Source organism: Sorex araneus, chromosome X (assembly GCF_027595985.1).
Source record: "Sorex araneus isolate mSorAra2 chromosome X, mSorAra2.pri, whole genome shotgun sequence".
In the NCBI taxonomy this organism is placed as follows: Eukaryota; Metazoa; Chordata; class Mammalia; order Eulipotyphla; family Soricidae; genus Sorex; species Sorex araneus.
This window is the reverse complement of record NC_073313.1, coordinates 127,527,779-127,555,047: the sequence shown is the minus strand read 5'-3', so window position 1 is coordinate 127,555,047 and position 27,269 is coordinate 127,527,779.

Below are 27,269 nucleotides of genomic sequence, written 5' to 3'. Positions count from 1 at the left end.
AAAAATGCTCTTTTATTTATTCAGAACATTTCCTGTCATCAACATAAAGTGATGATAAAGAACAAATAGGAGTCTCAAATGTTAGATGTTATTATTAAAACATATGCATTATATTAAAAGATATTAAATGAGTGCTATTAAATGATTATACAGTGTTTGGGGCACATAATGAATATGTGCTTGACCTAGGTTATATTCCCTCTACCACATGATCTCTCAGGCTTTGCTATGGGTGACTCTGAATGCCCTCAGCACAGCTAGAGTGGCTTGGGTGATTCCTGGTATTGCAGGGCTGAAGCAACAAGCTGCGTTGCCCTGATGGCTCTCCCCCAGCTCACCCGGGTGGGCGGGGGAGTCGGTTCTGGGTCGATCACCCCCAGCCAGGGCAGCCCAGGCCATGGGGCAGACAGAAGAGGAAATGAGGGCCAAGCCCGTTGATTGATCAGCTGCTGTTTATTCCATTCTCTCCACGCACCTGTTCCAGTCTCTCTGAGCTCCCCATTCTAGTCTCATTTCTCTGCCCCTCGTTCCTGTCTCCTCCTGTCTCTCCTGCTCATCTCTCTGAGCTCCATCTGGAAGCCTGGGCTCTCTTTCTCCTCTCTGGATTCTGACTATGACTACTTCTCTTCCATGACTCCCTGACTCCCCTTTTCTTCCTCTCCCCACTTTTCTGTCTCTCCACCTCTCACCCTCTGGGCCCATGCTAAACCCAATCAGGTAGCAAAATCAACAATAGAAAGCCCTTCCTGAGGGCCCACCAGGCTCAAAGGAAACATCACGTAGAGGTATTCCAAAGCCCTTCCTGACTGCCCACAGGCAAAATTCCTCTTAAACTGTTTTTCTCCTTTCCTCAGTCCAAAAACTCAGTCAGCATCTTACTACTATTTATTTTTGTATGGTCACAGAGTAAGAGATACATTGAGGCTTGTAGCTCTCCTGGGAATATCTTGCCACAGACTCAGACTACAGAGCTCAGGCCAGATTAATCATTCCTAACCCTAGCAATGTCCGAACCTAGTTATTACTTTTTGGATCATGACAGCATTTGTTCAGGACCAAGCTTTTAACGTATAGGCATTAGGCACTTTGGCAAGGCACATCTTGATGCCAGTGTAGCACATGGCTCACCACTTGCCCTGGGTCCATCCCATCCCTCGTCGGGACCCTGCCTTTGGGAGTGCCAGGAAGTAAGGACAGCTAAGGCTTAGGTCTACAGAACAGATGCCAGGAGGGAAAATATCATTTAGAGTCAAATGACTCCCAAGTTACAAAAGCATAGCATTTGCTACTGTCTTCCTGTGCCCATACAAGAAGACATGGCTCTGAGTAAACTATGCAAAGGACTTAAGGAGAAGTGAAAAACAGTATTTACAAGTCAATAGAACACAAAGAAAGAAGTTACAAATAAACACAGAGGAATGGGAGCACTGTGATGGGAGTAACCCAAATAAACCTAAGCAACCTCTGGCAATGTTATCCTCACTACATGGGATCTTTAATTCCTTGAATTGAACTACTATCCTAGTTAGCTGAAACTCTCTGGTGAGGCCCCTGACCCCTGAAGCTTTCCCAGTTTCTGTAAAAAAAATTTTTAACCCTGGTAGTTGAATTGTTCAAATGAATTCATTCTATGATTTTGATAATAGAAACCAAAGAGTAGATGATCATGAATAAGTCATCAATTAGACTGAGTATACTTTTATACTCTTATTTACAGTGCGTTTGCTTCTTTTGTTTTTAGTTATGAATTATTGTTTATTTTCCTTTTCTATTGCATTTCATTTTATTTATTAAGATTCATTAAAAATAAATAAATGGCTTTCTGCTGCTGCATGAGCACGATCCTGGAGGCCAACTGAACTACTCTGGACATGAGCAGCTTGCAGAAATGCCTCCAGACTGTGAACTGAGCCACTGCCCCATGCAGCGCCAGCGGGGAAGGGTTTCTCTCTCTCAACCCTTCCTTCCTGGGCATAACATGGTGATCGTCACTTTTTGAGCACAAAATGGAGGTACCAGCCTGGCTGAGGCGGGACGCATGGAAGATCCCAGTGGGCGGGAGGTACCAGCCCCGCCCTCTGCCGATATTTAAGTGTAGCGGCCACACGTGGGTGGCCTTTCTGCTGCTCCACAAGCATGATCCCAGAGGCTAAGTGAACTATTTTGGACACGAGCAGCTCCCAGAAATGCCTCCAGACTGTGAACTGAGCCACTGCCCCATGAGTTGCCAGCGGGGAAGGGTTTCTCTCTCCAGGCTTCTCCATCTTATGAGCATCACAAAAGGGAAGTAAAAGCTTGAAGTGATGCAATTTCTGGCAGAGTTTTCCCTGGACTTTATACAGAAATCCAAAACCTAATATCTCTTAATTGTCAGCAATGTGAAACGGTTCCTTTTTAGCAGGTCTGCTTTGGGGGAAAACTCCAAACAATAATAGTGAGTTTTTTGTTGAAATATTGAAGGTAATCAAAGTAGCAACCATTTCTCTAGACTGTGAACTAAGTCATAGTCCCATACTGGCCGAGGAGAAGAAATATCCTTCTTTCTCTGTCCTTTTCCCTTTTTGGGGAAAAACATGACATGGCGTCCGCCATATTATGAGGTCTATTAAGAAGGTACGAACTTGGTGGTGCTGGAAGGAGAAAAAAAATTATATACTTGGAACAGCAGGGCACTTGGGCAGTCTCAGGCCGGGGCCAATACCAGCGCACACTTCGTCGAGATTCAACCTGGGTGGCCACACTTTTGTGTGCCTGCTTTGCTGCTGATTGACCAGGATCCGGAGGCCAACTAGACTACTTTTCGTTCCAGAAACTGCTTGTAGCCATGTCTCTAGACTGTGAACTAAGCCATAGCCCCACGCCCGCCGAGGACAGGAAATATCCTTCTTTCTTGTTTTTTTTTTCCCTTGTCGGGCAGCGTGGTGTCAGCCATATTAAGCAGGGACGAACTTGATGGTGCGGGAAGGAGGGGAAAAAAAGAATTATGTACTTGGAACAGAGGGACTTCATATATCTCTTCATTCTCAACAATGGAAAACTAATTATCAAATGCTTCCTTGGCAGTAGGGCTGTCTTTTTTGGGGGGAAACTCCAACAACAATAGTGAGTTTTGTGTTGAAATATGGAATGTAATCAAGGTAAAGAGAAAATGAAGTGAAATTTATCAGTTACGCAGGCGGGAGTGGGGGGCTGGGGGGTGGGAGGTATACTGGGATTTTTGGTGGTGGAATATGAGCACTGGTGAAGGGATGTGTGTTTGAGTATTGTACAACTGAGACATAAGCCTGAGAACTTTGTAACTTTCCACATGGTGATTCAATAAAATAAATTAAAAAAATAAATAAAATACTTCATTTTAACACTATGGCTTACAAAGTTGTTCATAATACAGTTGCTATGGGGCTTTTGATGTTTCAACACCAATTTCAACAACAGAGTCATCTTCCCTCCACCGTGGCCCCCATTTTCCCAACTACCCATCAAGCCTACACAATTAGTAGGCACACAATATTGTCTCAATATGGTGTGGTTCAGTCCTTTTCTGGGGATTTACTAAGCTATTTATTGCTAGTTGAATCTTTCATGTTATTGTTTTTATTTGGTGAGTTTAGGTGGTTTCTGTATTCCTTGCCTATGTAACTTGTTGTGCTCCTAATGAAATTTGATATTGTGAAATTTGGAGGTGTCATGTGGCTGTATATGCAGCTATGCAGTCCAGAAACTTCAGGATCTTTAGAACTGGGCTGATGAGTTGAGATGGTGGCTGCAATGGGAGGTGGCTGCTGGGGCTTTTAGAATTACAGGAATGGGTGTTGATTTTGTAGCCTGCCACTTTACTATATTGACTTATTGTTTCTAGGAGCTTTTCTGTAGAGTCTTTAGGGTTTTTCAAGTATAGTATTACATCATCTGCAAATACTGATAACTTGATCTCTTCCTTTCCTATCTGTATGCACTTGATATCTTTTTCTTGTCTAATTGCGATGGCTAGGACTTCCAGTGCTATATTGAATCGGAGTGGCAAAAGCGGGCAACCTTGCCTTGTGCCCAATCTTAGAGGAAAGGCTTTCAGTTTTTCCCCATTGAGAATAATACTTGCTGTGGGCTTTTGGTAGATGGCTTTGAGTGTATTGAGGAAAGTTCCTTTGATGCCCATTCTGCTGAGTTTTCATCATAAACGGGTGTTGAATCTTGTCAAATGCTTTCTCTGCATCGATTGATATGATCATATGGTCTTTATTGTTTCTTTTATTAATATTATGAATTATGTTTATTGACTTGCGAATGTTAAACCATCCTTGCATCCCTGGGATGAATCCTACTTGGTCATGGTGTATGATCTTTTTGATGAGTCTTCGGATTCTATTTGCTAATATTTTGTTGAGGATCTTTGTGTCTGTATTCATCAGGGATATCGGTCTGTAGTTCTCTTTCTTTGTGGTATCTTCGTCTGTTTTTGGTATCAGGGTGATATTTGCTTCATAGAAACTGTTTGAAAGTGTTTTTGATTCTTCAATTTCCTGGAAAAGCTTAAAGAGGATTGGGAGTAAGTCCTCTTTAAAGGTTTGGAAGAATTCACTAGTAAATCTATCTGGGCCAGGACTTTTGTGCTTAGGGAGACTTTTTATTACCATTTCAATTACTTTGATGGTGATAGGTCTGTTCAGGTATTCCAGGTCTTCTTGTTTTAGCCTTGGGAGGCTATAGGAGTCTAGGAATTTATCTATTTCCTACAGGTTTTCATGTTTCGTGGCATAAAGATTCTCAAAGTAATCTCTGAGGATCCTTTGAATTTCTGTAATTTCTGTTGTAATGTTCCCATTTTCATTTCTAATTCGGTTTATTAGGGTTTTCTCTCTCCCCTTTTTTGTGAGTCTTGCTAGAGGCTTATATTGATCTTGTTTATTTTCTCAAAGAACCAGCTCTTGGTTTCATTGATCTTTCGGATTTTTTTTTTTTGGTTTCCATCTCATTAATTTCTACTCTGAGTTTTATTATTTCCTTCCTTCTGTTCGGGTTGGGCTCCTTTTGTTAGTCATTCTCCAAGCTCTTAAGCTGTGAGGTTAGGTTACTTATGTGGGCTCGCTCCTCCTTCCTGAGGAATACTTGTAGAGCTATGAACTTTCCTCTTAAAACAGCTTTTGCTGTGTCCCATAGGTTTTGGTAACTCATGTCCTTATTGTCATTTGTTTCCAGGAATCTTTTGATTTCCTCTTTGATTTCCTTTCTAAGCCACTCATTGTCCAATAGTGAGCTGTTTAATTTCCAGGTGTTTGATTTCATTTTCTGTTTGTGTGCGTGATATATTTCTAATTTCACCACATTGTGGTCTGAGAAGATCGATGATACAATCTTTATCTTCTTAATTTTATGGAGGTATGTTTTGTGGCTCAGCATGTGGTCTATCTTGGAGAATGTTCCATGCACACTTGAGAAGAGTGTATGTTCAGCTTTTGAGGATGAAGTGTCCTGTATATATCTACTAAATCCCTTTCTTCCATTTCTTCCCTCAGATGCTGTATGTACTTGCTAAGCTTGAGTCTGGTTGATCTATCAAGAGGTGATAAAGCAGTGTTGAAATCTCCCACTAGTATTGTGTTGCTATCTATATCTTTCTTCAAGTCTATGAGTAGTTGTTTTAAGTACTTTTCTGGTCCTTTTTAGGTGCATATATATTTAGTATTGTTAGTTCTTCCTGTTGTAAAGATTCCTTTATCAATAAGAAATGTCCTTAACTGTCTCTTGTTTCCTTCTTCAGTCTGAAATTAATGTGGTCTGATACTAAGATGCCTACACCTGTTTTTTTATGGGAGTTATTTGCCTGTATGATTGTTTTCTAGCCTTTGACTTTGACCCTTTGTTTGCTGTGACTGTTGGGATGTGTTTCTTGCAGGCAGCAGAACGTTGGGTTCAATTTTCTAATCCATCCCGCCACTCTGTGCAGCACTCTTCACAATAGCCAAAATCTGGAAACAACCCAAGTGCTCTAAGACAGATGACTGGTTAAAGAAACTTTGGTACATCTACACAATGGAATACTATTCAGCTGTTAGGAGAGATGAGATTATGAAATTTGCTTATAAATGGATAGAAATAGAGAGTATCATGCTAAGTGAAATGAGTCAGAAAAAAAGGGACAGACATAGAGGGACTGCACTCATTTGAAGAGCGTAGGGTAACATCACATGAGGCTGACACCCAAGGATGGTAGATACGAGGGCCAGGAGGATTGCCCCATAGCTGGAAGCCTGCTTCATGAGCAGAAGGGAGAAGGCAGCTGGAATAGAGAAGGGATCACTAAGAAAATATTGGCTGGCGGAACCAGTTGGGATGGGATATGCATGCAGAAAGTAGATAATGGACCAAACATGATGACCTCTCAGTGTCTGTGTTGCAAGCTATAATGCCCAAAAAGAGAGAGAGAGTATGGGGAATATTGTCTGCCATGGAGGCAGGGGAAGGGTGGGAAAGGGGGGGGTATACCCGGGATATTGGTGGTGGGGAATGTGTACTGGTGGAGGGATGGGTGTTTGATCATTGTGAGATTGTAACCAAACATGAAAGCTTGTAACTATCTCACGGTGATTTAATAAAATTTAAAATTTTTTTTAAAAAAAGGAATTACAGGAATGGGGTTAAGAGAGGCTGCCCATCGCCACTTTGAGAAGACCCCAGAGTTCTCAGCCTGAGAACTTGTGTACCTGAAATGTTTATGCTTGGTGTCTCTGCAGAGTTTAATTAAGCAGTGGAGTTAGGCTATAGGTGTGGCAGAGGCAATGGGGTGTGGATGCTGCTGCCAGGAGTTTGGTAGGATGGGGTGCCTGCCCCTCCAACCCCAGAGTGTGCCAGAGTTATCAGCCAGTGTTTAATGTTCTTAAAGACTTTCTTTTTATATAAAAATGGAAAATTTATTTTAACTTTATTGTTAATGTGGTGAATTGTACTGATTTGTTTTTGAATATTGAACTAATCTTGAATCCCTGCAATGAAATAGCCATTGTGTTATCTTTTAAAATTTATTCTTGGTTTTTTTTTACAGATATTTTATTATGCATTTTTTGCAACTATATCCATGCTAGGTACTTGCATTTATTTTTATTTCTTTTCTTTTTCCTTTTTTTTTCTGGACAGGAATTAAGATTATGTTGGTATCAAAAACTACTAGGCAGGAGAAACTTCTTTCTTGTGTTCTAGAAAATTTGTTAAGTTTTATCTATTTAAAGTATATCTTTTTAAATTGTTGAAGCAAAAACTTTACTCATTTATCTTGAGATTTTACATCCTATAAAAATATTTTTGGAGGCTGGAGAGACATTACAGTGGGTAGGCACATGCCTTGGATTTGGTTGACCCGGGTTCAATCCTTGTCACCCCCTATGATCATCCGAGCCCCACCAGCAGTGATCGCTAAGCACAGAGCCTGGAGTAATCCCTGGGTATCATCAGGTATGGCCAAAAACAAACAAAAACTAAAGAAAGAATACCCAAACTGTATATATTTTAGTTACTTTTATTTTTTTTGTTCTGTTTGTTGTTTCGCTTTATTTTTAAGAAGCAAACTCCAGAAATTCTCAGGGCTTACTCCTATCTCTATGTTCAGGAATTACTTCTGGCATTGATCTAGGGAACATACAGGATGCCAGGGATTAAACCATGGTCAGCAGTGTTCAAGACAGATGCCTTTACTGCTGTACTATTGCTTTGCACCCCCCTTTCTGCCTCCCCGCCATAAATTAGTTTTAATTGGTAAGAGGATTATTTTCTTTGTTTTTTTCTGGAATAACACCTAAAAGAATGTGGGGCTTACTCCCAGTGGTGTGCAGGGAAATATGTGGTGCCAGGCATAAAACCCAGGTCTTTGCACTCTAACTATGTACTCTAACCCATTGAGCTACCTCTACAATTCTGTAAGATAATAGTTTAAAATTTAGTCACTCATACTGAGAGTAGTATCTCCATTAACCTATTCTACTCCCAAGAGCATCATCGAATATCAGTTCCAAAGGATAGATTCGGGACTAACAGATAGAAGATGTAGTCTGAACTACATCACTTACGAACCACCTGGATCACGAACAATGATTTGTAATGGTATTATCTTCTGATTAAGGGACTGGAGCATGAAAAATACTATGCTCACTACAGTAACCGCTGGCGCTAGTCTCCATAAAGCTCTGAAATTCTATAATACTTCAAACTAATAAGAAGTCTATGAAAATATAAAAATTTTGAAAGATGATGTCATTAGGGAGGGACCTAGTCTTAAGGAGTGGAAATGTACAAAGAGATTGCGGATCGTGAAAGGCAGTTATGCTCACAACTATGATACTAACATGAAACAGCTGATTTGGGATAAATATTTAAAGCATAGACATACTTATGATGATAATCTAAAACAATGATACTGTCACTGTCACTGTCATCCCGTTGCTCAACGATTTGTTTGAGCGGGCACCGGTAACATCTCTCATTGAGAGACTTATTGCTACTGTTTTCAGCATATCCAATACGCACGGGTAGCTTGCCAGGCTCTGCCGTGCGGGCGGGATACTCTCAGTACCTTGCCAGGCTCTCCAAGAGGGGCGGAGTAATTGAACTCTGGTCGGCCGTGTGAAAGGCGAACACCCAACCGCTGTGCTATGATGATGAGTAGAATATATTCCAAATTCATTGGCTCATTTATATTTTAAGGGGTACACCTAGAAGTGCTCAGGGGATATTCCTTGCTCTCCATTCAGGAGTTATCCCTGGAGATGCTAAGGGGAAAAGATGTGCCGGGAATTAGAACCAGTATAGGCAACTATATTATCTCTCTGGCTCCTGTATTTTAGTTTTATTTCATCATTATTTAAGAATAATTAGTTTATTTAGCGACTGGTCCTCACACAGCAGTACTCTGGATCCATTCCTGGCTCTGTGCTCAGGGGCCATGTCTAATGCTGCTTGGAGGAACATGTGAAATGCCAGGATTTGAGTTAGAGTTGCAGCCACAGCTGTAGCTGCTTGCTAAGCAAGCATCCAATTCTCTATACTAACTTTCTGGTACCTGTGTTTCAGTTTTAGAAACAAAAATATAGTCTTAAATTGGTAATGTATAGAAAAAAATTATAGGCGGTTGATTTATGGATGATTTGTGTTTTATTTTTTAGATTTTGTCATAAATTGTAGGAATAGCACATTTAATGTTACGATAAAAATGCAATAAAACATATTTAGAAAGCTATTTGAAGGTGATGGATGAATTAATAAATATCAAATAAACCACATAGTCAGCAAATTCAATAATAGTTCATGGGAGGAAATGATTACCTAGAAAATATTATCAGATTATTATTTTCATGCAGGAGGAAGGATGTGAGATGTTACTAGAAGGAAATAGAGTTGACTGATCCTAGAAGCATAGAAGGAAGATGAAAATATTTTCCTTTTGTGCAATTTTAGTTCTTTAATCAAGAAGTTATATGTCAAGGCTCTTTTTAGAGTTTCATTATGAATATTTTTCATTGTGTTCTATTCACAGGCTTATTTTGTTTGGAAGGGTATCGGAGGAGCAGGATATTTACTCATCCTTGGTTTCTATTCCTGGCTCAGTGGCTAGGCTGAGGTAGAAGGCAAGAAATAATAAATTAATCTTCATTATTTTTTTCAGGTTGTACTTGGTGGTACTCAAGAGCTATTCACAAGCAGATATTCATAGGGTTTGGTCATAGTGATACTCAGGGCACCATGTGATACAATACAGCCTAGACCTGCCACATGCAAAGTATGGTCTCTGTCCCTTTGAGCCATCTCCCTGACCTTAATGTCCATCATTTAATTTTCCACCTTGAGAAGAATTCTCAAATCAAGAAAATATCAAATGTCATAGATGAATTTTCCTTGTTTTTCTGGGATCATTTACTCTACTGGCATTTTATAACATGCAAAGTACAATTAAAATTGAATTTGAAATTAAAAATTAAATGCTGAAACCACACACTTTAAATCATGTTTTCATAGCACGTTAAGTAAATAACAATTATTTCAATAGTAAGATTCATTTTTAGAACAAATTAGAGCTATTATTTTTAATCCTTAAGGAATTCTAATTAAATAGGCCTCAAATAATATCAAACATTTCTCATATTTCTGCTTTTTTTGCGTGTCTCAAGTAGTGCTCGGGAGACCCAGGGATCCTCTAGGAATTCTTTGTCAACAGAGCTGATGGTTCAATGTTAGGGCCTCAGGATTCAATGCTGCTCAACAAGGTGGTGCAGGAGATTACCAAGGTCACCTTGGCAGTACGTGGGGTTTCCAAATCCATACTCAGAAATGCTAAAGAACTCCCAAGACTTAAAACTAGTGCCGCTGGCAACAATATCATGCTGAGAATGGAGCCAGGGTCTAAAACATGAGAACCCTGTGCCTCAAGTCCCTTAGTTTTCGGGCCCCACATTTTGAATTTTTCAAAATCAAACTTTCATTGTATTTAATTCTGTATATGTTTTAAGGTCACACTGTAGCAGGGTTTGGGGACTATGCAGAGCTGGGGGTCAAACCCAGACCATTTGCCTTCAAAGTAATTGCCTTACTTGTTGGATTATCTCTAAATCCTATTGTGAACTCTCTAATGCTAAAGAGAAGCTGTGGTGGTAGGCATACTTGTCTAAATTCAAACTTTCACAGGAGTGCATCTAGTTTTATACCATTCATGTGACACTTGATAAAGGATCTGAAATATGTATTTATCAAATTAAGGATAGTACTTTTATTTCCAGACTTGTTATGATTTTAAAAGGCATTAGCCGTAAATTTAACTAAATACTTTTATTTCAAGATAGTATTGACATGGAATTACATAAGCTTAATGTGTATAGGACTTGATGTTTTGAAATATGTATGTATTGTGAACTGAGTATCAAATCAAGGTAATTTATCACCTCACATAGTTATAATACTCACTTTTTTGTTCTGGATTCCATTGCTACTATTTTGTTAATAAGTTTTATGTCTGTGTTCATCAGCAATGTTGTTCTGCAGGGATTTCCTCTTTGCTTTTCCCTAAATTTTTATTTTCACTCTATGATTTATAGAGCTAGTAACAATAGCTTCACGTATACAGCTTTCCAACACCACGCCCACCAACGGAGTATCAGAAACTCTCCACCATTGTATCAAGGTCCCCTCCCACATCACACTAGATTGGCAAAGTCAGTTTGGTAGGCAGAAGGCTGATCCTCATAGTCTTATACCATTGGACATTTGCTATTCCCTTACTGGATTTCTCTAGAGTTAACATATGATAGAGATTCTGTATTTGTCCTTTTTCTTCTGACTGACTTCACTCAGCATGGTACCCTGTAGTTCCATCCATATTGAAACAAACTATGATTTTATCTTTTCTTATAGCTGAGTAATATTCTATTATATATGTATTTACATATATTCATATGTATATATCAGTGTTTTTATCCACTCATCTGTTCTTGGGCACTTGGGTTGTTTTTATTCTTGACTATTATGAATAGTGCTTCAGTAAACACAGACGCATAAATATCTCTTAGAAATAGTGTTTTTGAGCCCTTGGGGAAGTTACTGAGATGTAGAATTGTTGAGTCATAATTGATTTCAAAAGTCTGTTTTCCTTACGTACTCAACCAGACAACATTCCCACAAATAACAGATAAGAATTCCCTTTCCCCCACACCCTTGCCAACACTTCTTATTTCTAATATTTTTAATGTCTTTCAATATCACTGGCGTGAGGTGATATCTCATTGTTTTAATTTGAGTTTCCCTGATAATTGATGAAGATTACTTTTAATATGACTATTGATCATCTGTATGTCTTCTTTGAGGAAGTGTATGTTCATCTCTTCTCCATGTTTTTTGATAGAGTTGTTTTATGCTGTGAACTTTGGTCAATATTTTAAAATTTTTGGATATTAGCCCTTTGTCAGGTAAATGGTGAGAAAATACTTTCTTGCAGTCTGTAATTTTCTCATGTTTATTTCTTTTATGTGGGGGGTGCAGGAACATTCAGGAGAGCTTAGGGCTCCTGGTTCTGCATTCAAGGTTTACTCTTGGGAATTTCAACCCCAGGTCAACTGTGTGCAAGGCAAGTGCCATACCCACTGTATTATCTCTCCAGCCCCTATTGCTATTTTAATGAGACAATAATGTAATAATATTAATAATGCATTTAATAAGAATTAAATTAATAATTAATTCAACAATAACTATATTATTATTAATAAATGACAATGATTATATTATTATTCAGTCACTGTCATCCCGTTGCTTATCAATTTGCTCAAGTAGGCACCAGTAGCGTCTCCATTGGGACTTGTTCCTGTTTTTGGCATATCGAATATGCCATGGGTAGCTTGCCAGGCTCTGCCGTCGGGCGGGATACTCTTGGTAGCTTGCCAGGCTCTCCGAGAGGGGCGGAGAAGTTGAAGCCGGGTTAGCTGTGTGCAAGGTGAACACCCTACCTGCTGCACTGTTGCTACAGCCCATATCATTATTATGAGATAATAATACTTTTTGTGTTTATTTTTGAGGGATATACAAGGCCTACCATCAAAATGCCAGTATCTCTCCAACAATATACTCATAGGATCCTTCCCACTGGCATCCACTTGATAACCTTATTTATGTGGTCATGGCTTTTATTTCGCTGGACATTATCTATCCCCTGGATTTGTTTCTTTATATGTCATATTAGAAAATTTAACTTTGAGATAAAAGGGGCAATTTTAACAAAATATATTTTAAACGCTAAATTTAAATGTTGCACAGGTAGCACCAAGGATGGTTGTGCAAGCCTTGAGTTTTCTGAGCTTCTAGTTTGGTCCTTTCATAGCCTAGCTCACCGAACACCTGTAGGGTGAGGCCTAGAGGTTGCCAGCCAGGTATGCTTGAAACACATACAGGGCTAGAACATGGAACCATCAGTCCTGCACAAACAGAGCAAGCATCAGTGAGAGTAAACCTTGGTCTCTATGAACACTGGGTATCAACCTCCAAAGTAAAAAATAATAAATAAATAAATATTAGTTATTAAATCATCAGTTCAACTCCTAGGATATCCCTAAAGAGAATACTGACTAAAGGCATTTCCCCACTTTACGGGGATCACTCATGAGGATGAAGCAGTTTACATTTCTACCAACAATGTATAAATGGTTCTGCATTGTCCAAACACTCACTGTACTTCTTGTCTAGTATAATTTTGATATAGGTAATTCTCACAGGAATGAAGAGGTATCTCAATTACAATTTGATATTCATTTCCAAGATAATAAGTGATAGGGTGTTCTAAACTGGATGTCTACTGGCCATCTGCATATATCCTCTGGTAAAATCATTTTTCTCTGAGCTATTCTCACCAACTTTGGAAGGTTTTCTATTTCTTTGGATGTCATGTTTTGTGAGTTCTTCATATATCTTTAACAACTAAGCATTTAAACTTAAGCATTAACAACTTACATTAGCATCCAGAGAAAACTGCTTAATTGAACTTTTTGTAAATCTGTAAATGAAAACTTTTTGCATCTGAAGAGTTCATTAAAGTAGCAACTAGGGATCAAATACTCCTGAAATTTGTATGGAACAACAAACCCTCACAAATAGCTGAAGCAATTCTGGGGAAAATGAAGTTGGGAGGCATCACCTCCCCGAACCTCAAACTCTACTACAAAGCGGTAATAATTAAAAATGCGTAGTGCTGGAACAAAGGCAGAGTAGTAGACCAATATAACAGGGTTGAATATCCTTACATACACCCTCAAATGTATGATCATCTAATCTTTGATAAGGGAGCAAGAAATGTGAAGTGGAGCAAGGAAAACCTCTTTAACAAATGGTGCTGGCAAAACCGGACAGCTACATGCAAAACAATGGGTTCAGGCCTCTACCTAACACCATGCACAAAGGTCAGATCAAAATGGATTAAAGACCTCAACATCAGACAGGAACCCATAAGGTACATTGAAGACAAGGTCAACAAAACCCTCCAAGACATTGTAGCTAAAGATATCTTCAAAGATGACTTGCCACTGACCAGGTAAGTGAAAACAGAGATAAACAAATGGAACTATCTTAAATTCAGAAGCTTCTGTGCCTCAAAAGAAACAGTGACCAGAATACAAAGACAATCTACAGAATGGGAGAGGATATTTACCCAATACCCATCTGATAAAGGGTTGATATCAAGGATATACAAGGCATTGGTTGAATTCCACAAGAAGAAAACATCCAACCCCATAAGAAAATGGGGCATTGAAATGAACAGAAACTTTCTCAAAGAAGAAATACAAATGGCTTAAAGGCACATGAGAAAATGCTCTTCATTACTAATCATCAGGGAGAAGCAGATCAAAACAATAATGAGGTATCATCTCACACCACAGAGACTGGCACACATACAAAATAACAAAAGCAACCAGTGCTGGTGTGGATGTGGGTAGAAAGGGACTCTCCTTCACTGTTGGTGGGAATGCCAACTGGTTCAGCCATTTTGGTAAACAGTATGGACGTTTCTCAAAACATTGGAAATTGAGCTCCCATTTGACCCAGGTTTACCACTTCCAGGAATATACCCTGAAAATGCAAAAGAGTATAGTAGAAATGACATCTGTACTCGTATGTTCATTGCAGCACCGTTTACAACAGCCAGAATCTGGAAAAAACCTGAATGCCTGAGAATAAATGACTGGCTAAAGAAACTTGAGTACATCTACACAATGGATTACTATGCAGCTGAATTCATGAAATTTGCATATGAGTGGGTTAACATGGAGAGTACCATGCTAAGTGAAATGAGTCAGAAAGAGAGGGACAGACATAGGAAGATTGCACTCATTTGTGGAATATAAAGTAACAAAATGGGAGACTAAAACCCAAAGACAGTAGAGACAAGGAACAGGAGGATTGCCCCAAGGCCTGGAAACCAGCCTCACATACTGGGGGTAAAGGCAGTTCAATAGAGAAGGGACCACCAAGTAAAGGATGCTTGGAGGACCCGCTCGGGATGGAAGATGTGTACTGAAGGTAGACTATACCCCGAACATGATTGCCACTTAATACCCGCATTGCAGACCACAACACCCTAAAGGAGAGAGAGAGTAAAAAGGGAATCCACCTGCCACAGAGGCGGGGGTGCGGTGGTGGCGGGGATGTGAGATGAATACTGGGAACATTAGTGGTGGAGAATGGGCACTAATGGAGGGTTGGATACTCCATCATTGTATGACTGAAACCTAAGCACAAAAGTTTGTAAGTCTGTAACTGTATCTCATGGTGATTCATTAAAAATAAAAAATAAAACAAAATAAAATAAAGTAGTCACTATATACTTGAGTGCTTCAAATCAGGCTACCATGCCACAGAAAATATAAAATTGCTTCCCAGAAAACATTCAGTTAAGCTTCTGTAAAGATGTTTAAAGTAAGCTTTTTCCAACATGTGCCATTTTGGATCAATCAAGACCCTACAAAACTTAGCATAAATTATTATCATTGCTTAAAGAGTGTACATTACCCAGGTTTAGATTCATCTAAAGGAATTCCATTTTAGGGCTGGAGCGATAGCACAGCGGATAGGGAGTTTGCCTTGCACGCAGCCGACCCAGGTTCGATTCCCAGCATCCTATATGGTTCCCTGAACACCGCCGGGGTAATTCCCGAGTGCAGAGCCAAGAGTAAGCCCTGTGCATTGCCGAGTGTGACCCAAAAAAGCAAAAAAAAAAAAAAAAAAAAAAAAGAAAGAAATTCCATTTTATGAGAGAAACCTGTTTTTAAGATAGGGGAAAAAATCTAGAGACAAGTTTCTTCTGCTTTAGTTTCCATTTTGAGGCCACACCGGCTGTGTTCAAGGATCACTCCTGGTGGTGCTCAGAGAACTTTTTGGAGTGCCAGGAATTGAGGTTGATATCAATTAAAGCAAATGTCTCACCTGCTATGCTATTTCTCTGCCCCTAAGAACACAGTTTTTCATATTAAAATGATATATAAAGCCCTTCTGATGCCCAAGCCCATTAACATAGAATATAAATCTGAAGATAATCCTGTTTTCTTTTTAATGTACAGGCATGCAAATTCTCCATATGTGTGCCATTAAATTCAGTCATTTTGCATACTACTCTGATGCTAATTTGCTTGTGTGTCCAGGCCACAAAAAAAAAAACCCAGATAAAATAGACAAATGTTTCCCTACATTTTGACATAACTGAATGCTGATTTTATTAAATTAATTTAAAGAGCAACCTGTAATTTAAATTTGATTTATAGTATACATTTAGGGTCATCATATATCATTAGAGTGGTAGAATGATGATAAATTGTAAACATTCTTTTTATCCTTTGTCTTACGTTATTCAGAATAAAGAATTTAGAGACTTAAAGTATAAAAGATTTCGCCCCTCACTCCAGTAAATCTCCAAATAAATAAGAATGGCACAATTGGGTATGAATCGTAAAGCTTTAAGTTGTTTGCTCATTTGTTACATGATTTGAACTTATCTTTAATTATTTTTAAGTATTTTTTAATATGCTCCTTTTAAATGGTTAACAGTTTTTTAAAATCATGTACTTAAAATAAAAATGAATAATAGGGGTGATGGATAGAATTCAAGTGGTTGAGTAATGCCTCCATATGTGAGGTATCAAGTTTTGTCTCTGGCACTGCATAACTTAACAAGTGCCTTCAGGTGTTACCTTGGGACTAAAGACCACCATTGAGAGTGGTCCTGTTTATTATTAAGAATATGAATTATATGGTTTATTTATTAATACAATATATTTTATTTTAAAATAATAAGTAAGTTTGAAGACCCAATCCAGTGTCACTGTATCACTGTCATCCCATTGCTCATCAATTTGCTCGTGCGGGCACCAGTAACGTCTGCATTGTGAGACTTGTTACTGTTTTTGGCATATTGAATATGCCACGGGTAGCTTGTCAGGCTCTGCCATGCGGGCTAGACACTCTGTTAGTTTGCTGGGCTCTCCGAGAAGGATGAAGGAATCGAACCTGGGTCTGTTGCGTGCAAGGCAAATGCCCTGCCTGCTGTGCTATCGCTCCAGTCCAATCCAGTGTCAAGTATATAAAACAATTTTCACTCTATATTTTCATAATAGCTAGTGTCCTGGTGCTTAACATGATAAAAATTGTTTTGAATGAAAAGATAATATAAACATACTGTAAACTTGTGTACTTTCATTTCTTCATTAAATATTTTTGAGTAGTGAATCCCCCGCAATGCTCAGAACTCACACTTCTTGTGGTACTCTGAGATAGTTCAGACCTAATCCTTCAGTGCTCCTTGATAGTGTTACTTGAGCCCGCAGTGCTAAGAGCCACTGAGACTACATATCTACCGGGAAAGGGGGAAGTGGGAAGGGCATGCAATGCTTTATAGTCCTATGCATGAAAGGCATTTACTCCAGCCCTTTGAACTATCATTCTGTCCCTCTAAAACTTTTAAAGATTTGTTGTAAATACCTTATAGTAGTTACAGTGAGACATATTTAGTCCAAATGGTCCTTCCTCTTTTAGTATGGTAAAATATTGTGTGTGACAGTGGTAGTTGAATGGGACTAACAGAGGGCAATTACATAACTAAAAATATTATAGTCCTACTGTCATCCCGTTGCTCATCGATTTGTTCGAGCGGGCACCAGTAACGTCTCTCATTGAGATACCTATTGTTACTGTTTTTGGCATATCCAATACACACGGGTAGCTTGCTAGGCTCTGCCGTGCGGGCGCGATACTCTCAGTACCTTGCCGGGCTCTCCGAGAGGGGCAGAGGAATCGAACTCGAGTCGGCTGTGTGAAAGGCGAACGCCCAACCGCTGTGCTATCGCTCCAGCCCCATTATAGTCCACTTTGTATAATTTTTATACTCACCTAAGGTGATTTTGATTATTTTGATTTTCACTACTCCTCCTCTTCCTCCATTTCCTTCACCTTCTCTTTTTTGCTCTCTTCTCTTTTTCACTCTATCTGTATCAACAATACCTGAGAACACACCTGAACCTTATTTTACAATCATACATGTATAAGGTACATCATTTTTGTCACTGCTAGGGGGAAAATTAATTTTCTTAAATCCAGAATATAGCTTTTAAAAATACCAATAAATATTCAACCTTTCACTTTCTATCAGCTGACTTTCCCTTTATCTCTCTTTATTATTGTCTTTCTGCTTAATTGAAGCTTAGGTAAGGCATGTTGACAAGTATAAGACACAAAGAAAAGATCTGCCTTTTTCAACTTTACCTACAGAAATGCTATTTTGAGTCATTAATATGCCAGGTCTTACTGTCTTGATCTATGAAAGTGACAGAGTATACTTCGTTCAGGGTCTGGAGAGATAGGGAGGTAAGCACTCACCTTTCATACCACCCATCCTGGTTTGATTCCTGACACTGCATATGGTCTCTCACTACCAAGGGTGATTTCTGGGAAAAGTCAGGAGTATGCCCTGAACACAGCCAGATTTGCTCCCAAACCAAACCAAATCAAACCAAACCAGCAAATCAAACCAGCAAATTAAATACTTTATTTAATTCATTCAACTCTTTATTGCAGTCACTCTTCACCCCAACTCCCTACTGTTACTACTACTTGGTAATTCTACTTGTTAATTCTACTTGTTAATTCTGGGAAATCTATAAATAATGTATTATAAATTCCCACTTCTCAACATTGTTTTCTACTTTCAATACCCACCAGTCTAGTAGAGTATTTTGTAAATAGTTAAATTCAATTTTATTTTGTATAAATATAGTGTTTTAAAACATTCCCTAATAGCTTTTTTGTGCTACATAGATAATAGGATATTTTTCTTGTACAATAACTAATTATTATATATATTGAATTGTTATAATAATGATTTTATATGACTGACTTCTCTATTTTTCTGATGTAATGTTTTTAGAAATCACTAACGGTTTTACTGATTATCCTCAAACAACTCAATAAACACTTTTTAATGATGCTATAAATTAAAAAAATATTTTGCCAAAAACTGCCTATGTGTTAGGAATTTGAAGCCCTGCAAAATGTACTCAAAAGAAATGCATCTTTTAATGTTGCAGACAAATTATTTGGTTCGTTTATTTAAAAATATATAATAGGGCTTTTAAAATCTAAAATTTTTAAAAGTTGAGCTTTTATTAATTGCATATATGCTGATGTGCACTTTTAAAAATCTAAAAAGACTTTTAGAGCAGTGCTCTAATTCTTATGATCTGTTCATGTTTTGAATTGTTGCAGCTGCCTTCTTGGGTTCTCCAAAGATTAACATTGGGACAGTGAACAAACACATTATCATGCCTATGCATGAGGACCATAGTAATTAAGGGAGAATAGGAAAATTCATTATCATGAACTTGAAGGAATGTGTTCTTGTACTGCTTTATGTGCTCAAGTTATATTCACATGGAAGTAGTAATGCTACATTTACCATGTCAGGATAACTAAAACTAATTCCTCCGAATATGATTAGTAAAACAAGGTACTCAAGGAAAAATCTTGTGCTGATTGTAAGATTTTTTTACTTTTGAGAGAATGCAGAGACTATAAAGAAATCCTCTCTTTCTCGTCTTGCTTCTCTTAGTGCCAGCTACCTCAGAATTAAGTACCAGTAACCATTAGGTATTTATTCAGTAATATGAAGTAGTTAGAAGAAGCTAGTAGCTTTCAAGAAAAATCAATTTTCAACTGGGTGAGGGAATGCAGTGTTTTAAAGGGGGATGCCCTGAACAGTCTATACCCCAGATTATAGGGAGGAGAAAGGAACAAAGAGTGGAGGGGATGGGGAAAAGAGACCAATGAGAAGCAACAGGGGTCAGGAACAGGGGCATCAGTTTCAAAGGTGGTGTTAATGAATAATAGAGGCAAATATACAAACAACAAAGTCAACAAGAGACCCAAATTTTAACAACCAAACTTAGAAAGGTGCATGCCAAGAGAGCAGGTTTGGGGAATGGGATATGGGAGCGAACTCGAGAACATTGGTGGAGGAAGTTGACACTAGTGGTGGGATAGGTGCTGCAATATTGTATGTTTAAGACTCAACTATGAAAAACTTTGTAAATCAGTGCTTTAGTAAAAACTGTGGCAAGAAAAAAAATGCAAAAAAACAATTTTCCTAAGACCCATATTTATGGTAGCTATGTCAAAAGTGATTATTTCCTAGCACTTTATTTAAGTACTGATTTTGTTTCTTCTAGTCACCTAAATAATTAAAATAGTTTAAATAACTTAAACTTTATAAAAGACATTAATAGTCTTTGTTAAATAACATGCAATTATATAATACTACATTGGAAATTATTAGGTTAACTGAAAATATGGTATAGGATTCAATAGACTATATAAAAGTCTCACGCAATACTAAATTCCATGAACACAAGCAGAACATTACTTTGCAATAATACAATCAAATGTATTTATCAGAGGAAATGCTTAGCAAACAAAGAGTAAAGAGCTTTAGAACAAATTGCTTTTGGATGATTACTAAAGAAGTGCTATATATGCACATGAACCTAACTGAATTTGTGTGTTGGATTATATGAGGAATATATCAAAGGACATGAATACAGGAGCAAACAATAAAGCAAATGAAGTTAAAAATTAATGTGGGAATCTATGTAAGGGAGATGTAGGTATTCTTTTGTTTTGGGGCCACACCTGGCCCTACCTGCACTCAGGAATTACTCCAGACAAGGCTCAGAAGACCATATTGAATGAAAAGGAATCGAACCCGGGTTGGCCACGTACAAGGCAACCGCCCCCTGCTGTACAATTACTATCGCTTCAGTCCCTGTACATGTTTTTTTCACTATTGCTATTTATGCAAATTTCTTTAAGCTCAAGAATCTTTCAAAAATTTGCATACAAACAAAAATAGGAAAGACCTCCTCTTTCCAGATTGTTCTTATGATGCGTTAAATGCAGAGATGTTTTTAAATGTAATTAAGATGATGTTATACATTTAATTTTGTGTCTTGAATCTTTTTCTATTTATCAATATATTGAATGTTTCAGTGTTTTGGACTCACAATTTGCTAGTACATTGTCATCTTACTGACTTATTACAGACAAGTTTCTCTTGACCTTATTTTCAGTCCACAATCACAGACTGAAAACAATGCACATGTTTTAAAGAACTTAGTCAATATTTACATGCATTTAAGCAATTATGTGTCTGAGAAAATTGTATTTCTGTAGTGCTACTGTGGGGAAAACCATGCTTAAGACCAACATTTATTTCCTTTACTTACTTGTGGAAAAGATAGTTTATTCAAATAGTCCCTTTTTATATTTAAGACCTGTGATTTGCAAAGATATTAACAATTGCACTTTAGGCATATAGCATTTCAACACCAATCCCACCACCAGTGTCAACTTCTCTTCAACAGTGTTTGCAATTCCCTCCCCACCCCAACCCCTACACATCCCTGCCTATCAATATGCTTGTCAGGCACATCACAAAGTTTCTTTGGTTGTCATGTTTTCAATTTTGTTGAGTCTGTGTTTTGAATATATGATTATCACTCATTCATATCATCAGTGTAACTGAAGTCCTGATGTTTATTCATCCATTACTTCTCATTCTCTTCTTCCCCCTTGATTTCTTTCCTTCTTAGACCTACCCTCTCTAAAACTGGGGTCAAGGGTAAACTAGGTATCCCCTTTTTACTGTAGTACTTTACCTCATCCGGTATATTCTATATACCACAGATAAGTGATATCATCTGTGTGTGTCTCTTCCTCTGGCTTACTTCACTTAACATGATATCTTCCAGCTTCAACTATGTTGTAGATATTTCATATTTCTCCATTCCTTGCTTCTGCATAGCATGCCATTGTGTATATAACCCACATCTTCATAATCTATTCATCTGTCATTGGATACCTAGGTTAATTCCATATCTTAGCTATTGTATTGAGTGCAGCAATGAATAGTGGCTTACATATGTCCTTTTGAGAGAGTATGTTTATGTCCTGGGAGTAGATGCCCAAAAGTGGAATTGTTGGGTCATATGGCATTTAAATTCTAAATTTATTGAGAATGTATAGTTCAAATTTTAAGATGTGGGAAATGGCATGTATTGAAAAAGCATTCATTTCACCTTCTCATGCTGCTCAGAACCTCTTCTTATAATTTATTTCTTATGTATCCTTCCATAGATAACTTATGTATTTATATCATTTGTATATGTGCAGTTGTATTTCACAATCTGTATGTGCACATTCACATGTATTTATATTAGTGCACATTAATTTACAACATTACTTAAATGAACTGAAGAGGCTAGAGATAGCCCACACAAGCATAAATCAACAAACTACAGTATGCAATATGACTTGAATCCCCATCCCACTGTATCTCACTACTGAAGGAATTGAGTGAGTGATCCTCCAGAGGCTATCTAGAAGGTTGTTATACTTAGATTCACAGAAGTCAGAAATTTATGGTATGTCTCACCATAAACATATTCTCCATTCCCTTTTGTCTATTTTTTTGTTTAAATATACATTATTTCTGGTTAGAATAAACACTTTTACAAAAGTCAAAATATTTAAATTGCTTTCCATAGAGGTTGAACCAGAAGACATTCCCGCCAACTTCTGATTCTGTGCTTGGGATTGCTCCCAGTGGCTCTGTAGGAGCTCAAACTGATTACCTGCATCAAGGCAGATGCATTAATCCCTGCATCTGCCAACGCTACCAACATCATTAGGTTTTAAGAACAAAATGCTTTATTATGTTAAGAATGCACAGTATAAGGTCACAAGGAGACAAATTTTATGATAAGTGTAAGAATTCAGACAAATGATGATGGTGACTTGAACCAGTGTGGTAGCACCTGAAATATTCTGTTATTTGTCCCATTTCCAAAAAGTTTTAAATATTCCTGAATAAATCATACCATTCTTGCTTCCAACATATGTAGTAGCTCATTTTTATGAATATATAATCCATCCAGACCGATTTCTTCTCTTTACATAGTCTTCATTTTCTTCCTTCTTCTAATAATTCTTTTTATCATTTTTCACTTCTTAAATTTCACATTTTTATTTCTTTCTCCAATTTATGTTTTGAGTATTTTTCATGGGGACATCTAATGCTTGTTTTTCTTTATTTCAATTTGGAAATAACTAATTTTCTTTGTGCATAAAGAGATTGTTCATTTGTGACTCCCTATTAATATGCATATTTAACCTTTCCTACTAGGGTTCATTGGGTTTCTAGAGACTCTTCCAATCTATTGTTCTTGTAAAGGAAGAATGGCTGCCAGTGTTTGGCAATCTTAGTGGGTGAGCATTAAACTTATTATGCATATGGTTGTTTAATACTGTTATTCTACGTAGTGTCCATGTCCACTCTGCCTGACATAAAAAGTGAAGGAAAAAAATCTTTCAAAGTAAAGAATAAATCCCAAAATTTTCTCAGTAGGAAAATGACAGTTATCTGTGAAATAAGGGAGATAATAATTCTATATTTAACTTCTTTTCAAGCTGTTTCAGTAAAACCTCTTCGTTATATATCTATTAATTAAAAAAAAAATCGTTATTAAAAAGCTGTGATTTACAAAGTTACTGATAGTTGCGTTTTAGGCATACAATGCCTTTAATTCCCAATTGCAGAGACATCTGGTATTGCTAATTCCTGGAACATAAAATGCTAATGGTTATAAATTGGTCTATGTTTCAGATTTTTTTGTGCTGACTGTGATCTCTATTTTCTCAGGTTTTCTAAGTCAACTAAATCTCTTTCATATAATTTCTGCTTCAAAAATTTGCATTGCTATTATAACTTCTAATGTTTTTTCCAAAGCTTTTGAAATCATGTCTTTTTCAAGGTCATAATAAAATGTCATGCATTTATCTTAATATTTTTAAGGCACCGTGGTTTACGAAGATATTCATGGTTGAATTTAAGGCATACAATGTTCTAACATCAGTCTAATCATTAGTGTCAATTTTCCTCCATTAATGTGCCCAGTTGCCCTCCCATTCCCCACCCTGCCTCAACAGTTACATTTTTAAGATTGTTTGTTGGAGTTTGTATCTCATGTTTTTAGTTATGTTGGTTTTGTGGGATAAATTGACAGACAGACAGACAGACAGACAGACAGACAGACAGACAATGTGCCCAAGGCCCCTGCCTTCTAACCCTGTTATCTTCCATATGCCTCTTTTTATTCCCCCTATTTTTCCCCTGTCTTTCTCATTTATATAATCTTGGGCCGAGAGTGAACTCAGTATTCCTGCTTTGATACTTTGCAATGTCTTGTCCTGTTATTCTATATACCATAGGTAGTGAGATTCTCCAGTATTTTTTTCTTCTTTAGCAGATAGGGCACTTGCCTTGCTCGTGTCCAATGTGGATTCGAATCCTCCATCCCGTTCAGGTACCTTGGCAAGCTACCAAGAGTATCCTGCCTGCACTGCAGAACCTGGCAAAACCAGTAATAACAAGTCTCACGATGGAGAGATTACTGTTGCCCTCTTGAGCAAATTGATGAACAAGACAACAGTGCTACTGCTTTGCTTAACCTGATATCCTCCAGATCCATCCAAGGTGCAGCAAATTGCATGATTTCATTCTTCCTTGTAGCTGCAAGGTATGGAGCAATAGTACAGCAGGTAGGGTAGGACGTTTGCCTTGCATGGCCGACCCAGGTTCGATTCTTCTGTCCCTCTCAGAAAGCCTGGCAAGCTACCAAGAGTATCCTGCCCACATGGCAGAGTCTGGCAAGTTACCTGTGGCGTATTCAATATGCCAAAAACGGTAACAACAAATGTCATAATAGAGACATTACTGGTGCCCGCTCGAGCAAATCTATGAACAATGGGATGACAGTGCTACAGTGCTACATAAATATGACACATTAATTATATACTCATCTGTCATTAATCACCTAAGTTAATTATATATTCCAGCTGTTCTGCTAAACACTTAAATAGACAATCCTGTATATATGTTTTTTAAATAAATGCTTTTGTGTCCTGGGGGTAGATAACAAGGACTGAAATTGCAGGGTCTTATGGAAGCTCTAATTTTGCTTTTCTGAGAAGTCTTCATACTGCTTTTCATAGGTGTTGAACCAGACAGCATTCCTATCAGCAGTGGATGACTATTCCTTTTTCATCATATTATCACCAATACAAATTATTCCCAATATTTTTGTTTAATAAAAATACTGAAAATATTTCAGAAATACTTCAGTTGAGACTGAAGCAGTCATCGAAGCCCTAGCCAAACAGGGCGTTCAAAGTCAGTACATCAAGATCCTCCATGAGCTATACTCCTGCTTCACCACAGGGATATCACCATTCTATAAGTAAGTAATCATTGAAGTAAAGAGAGGGGTGAGGCAGGGTGATACCATTTCACCAAAACTCTTCAGTACCACCCTCAAGAGCGTTATGCGATAACTAGAATGGGAAAGAACGGGAGTAAATATAGATGGTCTGCAACTACACCACCTCCACTTTGCTGAAAACAGGATGAGAATGCTATTCAGGCATCCCAAAGAGGAATAGAAAGAGCTATACTTGGGATACCACATTTTACTTAAGTGAGACAAGGAATCCAGAGTTCTGACCTCCATTGATGATCACGAAGAGAACGAAAGGGAATGCCCTGCCACAGAGTAGGGGGTTGGGGGCATGGGGGATGGGATTGGGGGGTGCGAGGAATACTAGGATCATTGGTGGAGGAGAATGGGCACTGGAGGGATGGGTTCTCGAACATTGTATGACTGAAACACAAGCACGAAAATATGTAAATCTGTAACTGTACTCTCACGATGATTCACTGTCACACTGTCACTGTCACTGTCATCCCGTTGCTCATCGATTTGTCCGAGCGGGTACCAGTAATGTCTCTCATTGTGAGACTTATTGTTACTGTTTTTGGCATATCCAATATGCCATGAGTAGCTTGCCAGGCTCTGCCGTGCAGGCGAGATTCTCTAGGTAGCTTGCAGGGCTCTCCGAGAGGGGCAGAGGAATCGTACACGGGTCAGCTGCGTGAAAGGCAAATGTCCTACCACTGTGCTATCATGCCAGCTGGGTGATTCACTAATAAAAAAATTTAAAATAATAATAAAAAAAGATTCAGGGGCACTGTCTTCTTTGCCAATATGACACATTAATGTCAAAAATCAGATTGGATGGACACATAATGCTATTCAGAGATGGCTGCTGGACTAGAGCTGGATTCCACGGGATGTCAAAAAACCGTGTGTCCACCCACCTACGAGATGGTAAGACTTCTTCGTCAAAACCCTGAATGAACAGTTTGAGGCTCTTCCTGTTCGTCGAGCAAGCAGATACCATTGGGCTAGACTAGCATGCGACAGGGACGAATGGAGACGTAACTGGCACCCGCTCAAACAAATCGAAGATCAATGGGATGACAAGTGATACAAGTGATTTTTATTTAATATGTGCTACTCACACTGTGTCAGATGTTACATAATTATTTTCTTGATTTATATTTTCCTGATAATGGATGGATTTATGTCTTTAAGATATTTACTCTGTATCTCTAGTGGGACTATGGGGATTAAAATTAAATTCTACATATCATTCGCCATAACTACCTGGGGTTCAAGATTTTGTTACTTAGTTTTACTATAGGTGCATTTTTACCAGGATACTGGTTCCAATCATTATTCAAAATGAAAACATCTACCACCAACAGAGCAAAGTTACCTAATCTTCATTTAGTACATGATAATTATTTTATTATCTCTATACGAGAGGTCATGTTAATTCACAGAGATGATTCAATAATTATGCAGTGAGTATGTAACAGACACTGTGACAGGAATCTGATAATGAGAAATGAATAAAAATGTAATATCTATCTTCCTAGGGATAGCTAATAGGTATGGATTAGTGCACAGAAAAACGGTGTGCTTATACATGTGAATTTAAACTAAAATAAGAATAGAAGCTCCTATATTGTAAAAAACTAAGGCACGCCGAGGAGTGCGTGCACTTGCGGGCTCTCCGGGTGGCTGTGTCTCACCTCCCGCATTCGGTGCTCTGGAACAGCTGTGTATGGGCTGGATCGGGACAGCCGTTGGCCAAGGACCTGCGAGGGAAGAATGAGGACCAAGCTGGTTGCTGATTTGTTACTGTTTATTCAATCTTCCATCTTTCTCATCTCTGGCACTCCCAGCTCCATCCTCTCTCTGGATCAATTGCAGGCTCTCTCCATCTCTCTCCTCCTTTTTTCCTCTCTCTCCCTTGCC